The following is a 7,500-nucleotide window of genomic DNA, read 5'->3' on the forward strand; positions in this document are numbered from 1 at the left end:
GCCACTCTTTACTTACTTTTCTGCCTTGTCACTTTTATCTTTGCGCTTATTGCTACACTGTACAATACACAGAATACACAGTGCAATTTTCTTCTTGCGTGTCCTACGAGCCATGTTGTCGTGCACAACTGATCCTGTGCTAGTCACTGCCGGGCTCTCACTATCCAACCAACGTCGTTTGGACTGCAGCATAAATGCGTATGACAGGCTAGCCCGCATGGAGGCAAAGCTTACCGAGCAGAGCTCACTCGTGTGGACAGGGCCTCAGTTAGGGACATTTGTAGAAAGATATTCAACATCTACGCTAGCCATAAAAAGATCGGAGTCTTGCAGTCAAATCCTTTCCTTGAAATTTTCAGTTTTTAATACTATAACTGTTAGTTTTTAAAAGTGTAAGAAGTGGGACTAGAAATTTAGCCAACGAATGATTAGGAGTGTCATGAGGTCAGTATAGGTCTCATCAGGATACCTTTTTTGTGAATTTTAGGTAACCACACATCACCCGTCAAGAAGCACCCGTGCTGTATGAAGATTCGTAAGTATCAGAACTTGTAATATTTCGGTCTTTTAGATATTTAAAAAATCGATTTATTCGATCCTCCAATTTAAAGATATTGGAATACTGAGGTTCTCCTATTTTTTGAAATTTCTTTTCGTCTCCCAAAATAGTCCATTTTTGTACATATTCCTATTTACTTAAGAACTCTTTCTTTTGTCCATTTTAGTTATTGCCAATTCATCATGCTTACTCAGTTCCAGACGGGTGTATAAATCATTTTTGGAGAACTGCCATCTAGTTGTAAAATTATTATAGGTTTTCTGAGCTAATTCTCTAACTGGAGTACGAGGCGAAGATTAAGTAACCTGGAAAACAAAGAATCCAAACAGCCATAAAACTGACTATATGAAGGCTTGAAGCGAGTCAGACCAAAATCCAGACCTAATGAGAGGAAAAATCCCTCTCTTTTGATAACTTATAATTGGTCAGATTGAACACAGTTTTGTCGTCTTTTTGAAAATGTGGAATAGAAATCCCCAGTTCTCTCAATTTTCTCTTGTGAATCCTAACAAAACCATATCCTATTCATGAAGTCAAATATGTTAAGTACAATTATTATTGCCTAGTGGAATTGAATAAATTATCCTACATGGAGTTAAAGTAATATTCTTGATCTAAGATTCACCCCTTGCAGTCAATTAATGCCAAGTGAGAGTTCTTTTGATACTGGAATGTTATCTGGATACGTCTCTTCCAGAATTGTGCAAGCCTTGGACATGGCCATCCTCTTGTTTGGAGAAGTATTAGCATCCTTGATACTAAGATCCTCCATTCATGCACTTGCAATTGCTTTATAGATCCGTCACAAGAGGCCCCGAGTCGTTGCATTATTCACCCCTTTATGTTGAAATATCTTGCGTCCAAAGTGGGACAAAGTCGGAGCTGTTGTTAGCTCCCATAAGAAATCAGTTAATATTTTCATTGTTGAACTAGTTGTTTGAGTAATGTTGTTGATTTAGTTCATGTGTTCAGAATACATCGCTATATTCAGTAATCTAGTCTCAACTGGCGACCTAACTTAGTTATGTTAAATTATCTGTTTTTTTTTTTTTAGGTAACTTTCAGCCTTATCTGATATGATTACACGGGTCTTAGGTTAAGCAAGGCAATATAAATTCTTAAAATTAATAATTAAACTCATCAGCAGAATGACTCACATAAGTGTCGACCCCTTGCTGATATCTCTGGGATTAGAAGAACCTGCAATCAGATTAAATATGAATTAATTCAAAGATAAAAAGTCAGATCATATTAATTTCATGATAAATTCTCCCAAGGTAAGTAATATTAAGAATACCAATGTTATAATAATAAGAAGAGTAGGTAGGAAAGTGTGCATTAAATGAGAGCAGCTATAAGTTACAATTCACAATAATAAGGGAAGTGAGAGTTTACCAAATTCAAACACCATCTGCCAGACCCGCATACCAAGTCAATATTTAATATTTTGCTATTCACCAGCCAGTGATTAATGCATAATATTAAATTTTTGAACTAGTGCTTCTCTCGTAAGATAGGATGGACAATTTACAAGTCCAGAGGATATTTCTTACAAAGCAGCAACCGTTTCAGCCCCAGAGAGAAGGCCACCAATAGAGCATCACGAAGACAATTACATTTCCTCATGCGAAATCACATTAAATTTCTTTTCCATTAATATCGCAAATGAACTGTAAGGCCGACATCTGTAGAATATAATTTCGGCGCAGGAAAAAAGAGAAATCATAACAAATTCGTTTTCCATCTTTATAACGTGAAATAACTCGCGTTTGTGGTATTCTAAGTTAAAACTTGTATTCCCACATAAGCTTCATTCGTCTGGTAAGAGGAATTAAAGTGTTTTGTTCTTTTGTATTGTAATAACTTAGCAAAGAAAGGCGGGAGATTGTGTATTTCTTCGCCAGTCGGCGTCCTCCCTCCACTCACTCCCAGTAAAGCCATTGTGTTTTAAGCCATCAGCTGTGTGTGGTCATGTGGCCCGTCCGCCATCTTAAGAAGGGGTTGCCTGCGAGCCAATAGCCACCAGCTTAAAACTTAGTTGTTGTTTACCTGAGTGATGTCACAAATAACATCTGCCTCATAAGCTCGGCTTAGCGAACTACTTTGTCTCGTGCATTACCATACTCACAAATCTTAGAAAAAAAAATATACTTAAGTTAAAGGGAAAACTAGGTATAGGATTTGATGCAACAGGGAATTTATTTAGGAAATGTAACAAAAGTTCCTACAAAAATATACACTTTTGCAGGGAATTATATAAAAAAAATGAAACTCATAATTTAACCATACATACCATCCTAAGAATGAAGGAATATTACCAAGAATTAAGAAGAGAATGGTAATAGGACACGCTAATATTGGCAAGACAACCCATTACCTAACATAGCCAAAGTAAGAAGTATTTCAAGAAAAGAAACCTGCTAGTGTGCATTTACAATTTTCCTTATTTACTCAGGCAGCGAGAACTTCGCTCGCTGGATACTTTTCTTTTCTCTTCTCTCTCTCTCTCTCTCTCTTCACTGAAAGAACGGGCCGACATAGGAATAATTACTTAAAACAAATAAAAAGAAACACCTCTGTCCCACACATAGATGAAGATAAGTTAAGCTTAACCACAGTTATTGAAAACTGTCTGCCACGAGTGGGGTCTTTTATCCAAACTTAAGCATAAAAGCCTTTCTCGTCCTGCATGAAAGGAAGTAGCACAGCTGGTCCTAGGAACTAGTCACCCACGAGGGCCAAGGCAACCACAACTGATTTTTCTTTTACACAGTGCCACTAATCTAAGGCACTGTCACAAACTGAAGCACTTACCTATCTGTTTCTTCTTACCTTTCCTTTTTTCTCCTACTTATTAGTACACTCTGCTTGGGAATAGTGCATTCTCCACTTAGTACAACTAGTTGTGCTCCCAGAGAGTGTTGATTCCTAGGAATGCACTGGCACCATAGTGCCACTAAAGACAAAAAGTCCTCTGTGACTGCACAAGCTGCACCTGTACCTAGAGATACAGAGTGCCACAAGTGTGACCTTTGCACAGCACACTCAACCACAGTGCCACCTTATTAAAAGGGTGTCACACAAGTGAAGTATCACCCAAATCTGAGGGACACTTCCGCAATTCCGAAGTACGTCCAGTCGTCCCAAGTAACCACCCTTACCTACCAGAACCATGGTGACAGAACATTATAGAACCTTCATGGATCTGGGGAAGGAGGCAAGTCTCATGGGACACAAACTCGCCAAGTGGGTCAAGGAACAGCTGGATGACTTGGCCAAGCAAGAGAGGGAAGAAAGAGCAGAACAGTGGAAGGAAAAAGAGGAACAGAGTAAGTATGAAGCAGAACAGAGGAGGCATGCTGAAGAACAGAGGCAGCTGGAAGATGCAAGAGAAGAGAAGGGAAGACAGCAAGAAGTAGCCCATAAAGAAAAGGAGCTTGAGCTGGAGAAGGCAAGAAAGGAAAGTGCTGAAGCTATGGCTATCCAACAAGCCTCCAACCCCACACCTGCTGCACCAAATGCTCCAATCTCAAGCTTTATTTCCCTAGTCGCCAAGTAGACTGAGGAAGAACCAGAAGCATGGTTGGAGGAAATAGAGACTCTTTTTGACAACTCCAACACCACTGAGACTAAGAAGACCTTAGTGCTTGCCAAGCACATGGAAAGTAAAGCTAAGGCAGCCCTCTTCTCACTGGAGAAGAGTCAAAGAGGCGACATGGCAGAAGTTCAGAGGGTCATAACGAAAGCCTACGAAATAACCCTGGAGAAATGGAGACAGCAGTTCCAAGGTCTTGTCAAGCAAGTCAGCTGGTCCTGAACTGAATGGGCCTGTCACAAGACCAGTCTGGTACCTGCTGGTTCGACTCCCTGTCGTGCACTACATTCGAGGACCTATTCAATCGGACCATGCTGGAGGATCTTCTCCAATGTGTGCCTGGGCCCCTTGCTGTGTATCTCAAACCTCAATGACAAGCAGCCCACCACACTGCTGTATGGCCAATTCCTGGGAAATCTACAACCAGTCCCACAGCACATCTCAGCGGTGCGTAGTGCCACCCGGGTATTTCTCAGGCTCGACTCACCTGAAGAATGGACTGCCTAGCAAGCCTACATGCACCCACTGTAAAAAGGTGGGGCACACTGAATCTGATTGCCGCTACAAGTTGGGCAACAATAAGCAGCCTACTACCAATAACCAGAACTCCTCTCCCTCTACTTCCACTCAACCCTTTCCACCAACAGTCACTGCAGGTAACCGAGCCCCCACACAGGGCTCTTGCCGATCCTGTGGTGCTGCCATCCACTATAGTGCTGGACATCCAGCCTGACCAAATCATGTCCCAGCCATCAAGTTCGTCAACTTAATAAGCACCTCATTCTCCGCGGCTGGGTCGCAGAAGATACTTCACTCTGAGAGGCTGGACAACCAGTTCATCTCAGTGGCACCCCTTAATGGCTCTAGCAGCCAGTGCCACAGTTGATGAGAAAACTTGGTGATAGATAAAATGGGTAGAGGGCTACACAAAACCATTCCCACAGTCAAGCTCCAGGTCACAACACCTTGGGGCACGCTACCTCACCGCCTTGGCATGGTGAGTGGAATCAGGCCTGGAGTGGATTTCCTGTTGGGTCACTTCACAGCCACACTACCTCCTCTGTGGAGGCCCCGACTGTAGGATCACCAAATCAAAACAAAGCCACTTTGACTGGCATGCCACCAAAAGAAGAAGAACCACCTTCTGCCAGCTGAGGTGGTCAGAGGAAGGGGCACACGCAAAGCAATTCCAGGCTTAGTCCTCCCTCTCCACGAAAGGACAGCCAGCAACGAGGTCATCCCTCTCCACGAAAGGACACTCAAGGGAAGCAGTACTGCTGCAGAGCGTGCAAGGTGACAGGCCACTCCACTAATTGGGAGGGCTGCCCAAATAAGCAACACCCAGCGGATGCCCCAAATCAAGACTCTCCAAGAGCTCTGACCTCCAGCTGGGACAGGAATCTCTGTCTCAGTCCAACTCAAGCCATTCACAAGGTATTGCACCTTCAGATCCCTCGTCAGGCATGCCTGACCATCAATCTCTGCCAGTGCCACTTGCGAGCTCTGAGCAGTGCCACGCTCTGTCCATCTCAGATGTTGAGCCACAACAAGAATTGGACCCTGTGCCAGATCCAGATCATGAGACGATCCTCCTCCAGGAGATCCAGGACCTGTCACAGCGCTAATCTTATCAACCTGTGAGCCTTCGGCACTCAACACTTCTTCCTCACCAAATCCATCCCCAGAGGATGAGCCCCTGGTCGATCAAACTGCTACACCTTCTCTAGGAGACCAGGAACTGGCCTCCCCAGACACAGGGGTTGAGACCACTCTTGCTCCGGTTGTCACAGCAGCCAGAGTAGGGAGCTCTCCTGTAGCTGTTGAGGTTACCCTTGACTTCTCGCCTGCTAGCCCTTCTGGCCTTTCCCCAGAGTCGGTGCCCTCATCACCTCCTAGGACTGACATAGATAGGCCTTGGAGGAACCTGAAGAAGAAGAACAAGGAGCAGAAGAAAGCCAAGTAGTTGCAAGAGCCACGAGCTCATCCTGGCACTCATGTCCTCTTGGCACAGTGCCCTTTCCATATCAGAGTGATCCTGGCTCCTGACCAGAGGAGGTAGCCATTGTGATCTCTGTCTTAGTAACATCCTAGACCAGATTGAGTAAGTAGTATAGTTACCTTGTCATTTAAACCTTGCAATGAGCAGCAGTAACCACAGAAGTATATCTTGTGAAGCCAGTAATCGTAACTATTGTGAACAGAGCCACTGAGCTCATGACATGCATGGCATAATACCTCAGCTGAGGCAAGCATTTTCCATATAAAGAAAATTCATTTAAAGAACACGGATTATATCTTTGTTTACTGTGGTTGCAAATTCTAGTGTAAGACATTGTATACTTGCAAGAATATTGTAACTTAGCTAATTCAGTGTCCTTTACGTTGGCGCTATGGCAGTGTTCCAATAGGTTATGTCATGAAAGCACAACTGCATGTATCAATTGGCTAGGACTGAATATCACGATCATCAGAGGTAGCACGTAAATATCCGTAAGCACCTTTAAATAGTGTTAAGAGTCTGTAGAAATAAGTGATCAGAGCTCACATCCCATTCTAGAGTCAGGTAGATCCTTAGCTAGTTGCACTGAAGAGTGCAAAATCTGTTCTGGGGAAAAGGGTAAAGTAATCGAGGAGAACAGCTTACTTAGTACAGACCTTCACGCCTCAAAGGGAGTGAAGGCCTTTTTAAGGGGGTGAACTATTGTAAATATTTGTAATAGCCATTCGACCTCCCTTCCTTAATTTAATCGAAATATAAAAATAAGCTCTCTCTTTGTTAAATTAAAAGGGCATAGCAGGTAGGGAAGCAAGTGAGCAGTTGTTGTGACCAAAGCCCAACCATCAAAAGGGATAGGAATTTTAGTTTAGAGACATATCAGACGGGATAGGTTTTGCTAGGACCACCCTTAGCTAGATTGTACCTTAAGCTCAATTTTCTATGACCTTTGTACTGGCGAGTTTTTTATCATTCTACAGACAATACCTGTACCCACACCAAGTTGGCTTGTGGGAGGAGCCGAGACCAGTGGTGACCCAAGCTCCCCCAAGCTTCAAAGATCAGACACAGTAACGCCCAACCAAACCAGATGCATTTCGAGCAGACCACTTAACCTTTGTCTCAGTCTCGAATTTGGGAGAATTACCATCCCAACGGACCAAGGACTTTTGATGCAATTGATCACTGCATTATCTATTCCAGCGGTAAGTCTGAAGGTGACAATCACTCCCAGTTCTCTTTCCTTCATCTTTAACTTTCATTTTCGTGTTTCAAGTTTTCCACATTTTATTAAAGGATATTACAGTAATGTGCTGCAACATGTAATGAAATAATCAAGCCCAATGCAAG

The 7,500-nt window shown here is 43.0% G+C and overlaps 1 long non-coding RNA gene across 1 annotated transcript in view; it reads right to left on the minus strand.

Moving 5' to 3' along the window:
- Positions 1-1,375: 1,375 nt before the first annotated feature.
- The window catches only part of LOC136855613 (uncharacterized), a 525,389-nt gene continuing 519,264 nt past the window's right edge, over positions 1,376-7,500 (minus strand). The window contains exon 3 of the long non-coding RNA XR_010858079.1: positions 1,376-1,759. This is a non-coding gene — a long non-coding RNA (uncharacterized lncRNA). The remainder of the gene's footprint in view (positions 1,760-7,500) is intronic.

The sequence above is a fragment of the Macrobrachium rosenbergii genome, chromosome 32 (assembly GCF_040412425.1).
Source record: "Macrobrachium rosenbergii isolate ZJJX-2024 chromosome 32, ASM4041242v1, whole genome shotgun sequence".
Taxonomy (NCBI): Eukaryota; Metazoa; Arthropoda; class Malacostraca; order Decapoda; family Palaemonidae; genus Macrobrachium; species Macrobrachium rosenbergii.